Genomic DNA, 2,534 nt, shown 5'->3' with positions numbered 1-2,534 from the left:
CAGTTTGAGAAAGTCCTATGAGAGATAAATTATAACCCCCCAAATACACACTGCTGAGTAATAAAGGAAAAATACCTGAATGATGCATCTTCCATCCGTAAGATGTTATGGAAAAACCCGAACGAACTTTTTGGCCAGCCCAATAGTTTGATGTAGTTGTTCATTGCTATTCTGAATTCTTGCCCATACATGTATTTACCTTTCACAATAGGGGAAAAAAATGGTCTAAAGGGCCACATTTAATCTATGTTCTAATTTTCCATTAAATCAATAGACAAAAAATGATCTTATGCCTTTTTTCTTCTCCTTTTTTTTTTTTTTTTTTAAACTTTGGGTTTATTTATTTATTTATGGCCTGTGTTGGGTCTTCGTTTCTGTGCGAGGGCTTTCTCTAGTTGTGGCAAGTGGAGGCCACTCTTCATCGCAGTGCGCGGGCCTCTCACTATCGCAGCCTCTCTTGTTTGCGGAGCACAAGCTCCAGATGCGCAGGCTCAGTAGTTGTGGCTCACAGGCCTAGTTGCTCCGCGGCATGTGGGATCTTCCCAGACCAGGGCTCGAACCCGTGTCCCCTGCATTGGCAGGCAGATTCTCAACCACTGCGCCACCAGGAAGCCCTCTTCTCCTTCTTAACTACTAAAGGGCAAAACATGCACTCTCTGAAAGAACCTCATCAATACTTTTACTATAGGTCATATTCCTGGGGAATCTCTCTCTTTCCAGTTCTCTTGCCTCTACAGATTTTACTAATCATTGAGCCTGACTATATTTTCATATTTAAAAAAATCATAATTCCTCTGTGACAGATTTAGCTTCAAAATATCATTAATCATATCTGGGTATCTGCAAAGATTTAGAAGGTAAGTATAGGGCATAGTGGGGCAAAATTTAAGAGTGGGGCAAACCTTTTAACAGCAGCATGAGGAAACTCAAAGGAAATATGGGCAACAAACTGTAAAACTCTCCTAGTGAGCAACTTTTAAAAGTTCTAAAACTAACCATTAACACTAGCCTCCCTTGTTTAAAGAACTAAGTGAGAGCTTTGTCACTGAATGGTTACCCAGAAAAGCCCACCTCAGTCAGACACGTGGGCATGTGAACAGATCTTGAAAAATCTGTTTGCGCAGAGGGGCAATTCATTTTTGTTTCTAGGACTGGCTCTGGGCCTAGAAGAACTGCTTTCATACCCATTCACCTCTGGAATTTGTTATGATAACCTTGCAACATCTTTTTACTTGACAAGTAAATTGCTTCTACCTGAAAGCAAGCAATTTAAAGAAGATGAAGTTAAAAGATCCCCTCAGTACTGCAAATTCCAGAAAACAATAATGCAGACATGGTATTCTTTAGCAGTCCATCGTAACGTAACACTATCTCCAGAAGAATATCTGAAGATAAAATGAATATATCTTGTAACATCTAACCATGAACAGATATATGAGTAACATAATAAGGGACTAGAAAGAAAGAAAAAAAAAAAAGGAAGTTAGCGGATTGTTTTATCCAAGCAGCAGCTTTATAGCTTTGAGGGAGAAGGAACAGCTGCTCCTAACCTACCTCAATGTAAGAAACAACAACAAAAATAGTCTTTCAGAAACCAGACCCACATCTAAAGCTGTAGAGCTCCTATTCACAGGAACTGTGCTTGGCCAAACACCAGGGCCTGGACTAGGGCGAGATGAGTGAGGAGCCTGCTGGCCCTACATTTAAGGAGGTGCTCACTCTCAGGATGGGTCAAGCGCAGGGTCAGATCTGAGAGCGAGGGCCTCCTTAAAAGTTGAGCCCCGGCACCTCACTCACCTCCCCCTGGTCTGGGCCCTGCCAAATGCTACATGATAACAACATTCATGTGATGCTTTTTCAAAGTAATGCTGTATACTTTATTTTATTTAAGACTTATGACAACCCCAGGAAGTATCAATAGATATACAATTACACTCATTTTACAGATGAGGAAACTGAGGCTCAAGGTTAAGTGATTTACCCAGTTACTCCACCAGCAAGCAGGATATCTAGACTTGAATGTGGCACTGGCATTCTTCCACTCAGCACCCCCCTCATATGCCACTCAGGACAGCTTATCTCTGAATTCCAAGGGGATGCCTTCCAGCAGGTATCAAGGCCATTTTCAATATATGGTCTCAGGAACACAGACTGAAAATAATTTGGAAGTTACAATAAACTTACTCTCCACCTAACTATTCATCCAATCTCTATTTATAACCAGCACCAAGAATTACATATTTCACCCAAAAAAATCCTTAATCTATATTTTGTAAGAATATACACTGACATATTCTGTACAGCTTTTGAACAAAAGACAGTTATACCCCCAAAGAGTCCACTCCATATTATCCAAAATCATGATATTCCCTACAATATCAGGGTCAAAGTAAAAATCAATTATAGTGTTATATTTTACTAAATAAAATTTTCCTTTGAAAAAATGTATTCTAAATAAAACACTGACATGGAGATAATATGACTCAGTGTTTTCTAATTCAATGTTGTCATGAAAGGAAATAGGGACTTCCCTG

The sequence above is a fragment of the Balaenoptera physalus genome, assembly GCF_965194825.1.
Source record: "Balaenoptera physalus genome assembly, chromosome: 15".
NCBI lineage: Eukaryota > Metazoa > Chordata > Mammalia > Artiodactyla > Balaenopteridae > Balaenoptera > Balaenoptera physalus.
The sequence above is the reverse complement of the archived record's forward strand: the minus strand, read 5'-3'. Positions refer to the sequence as shown.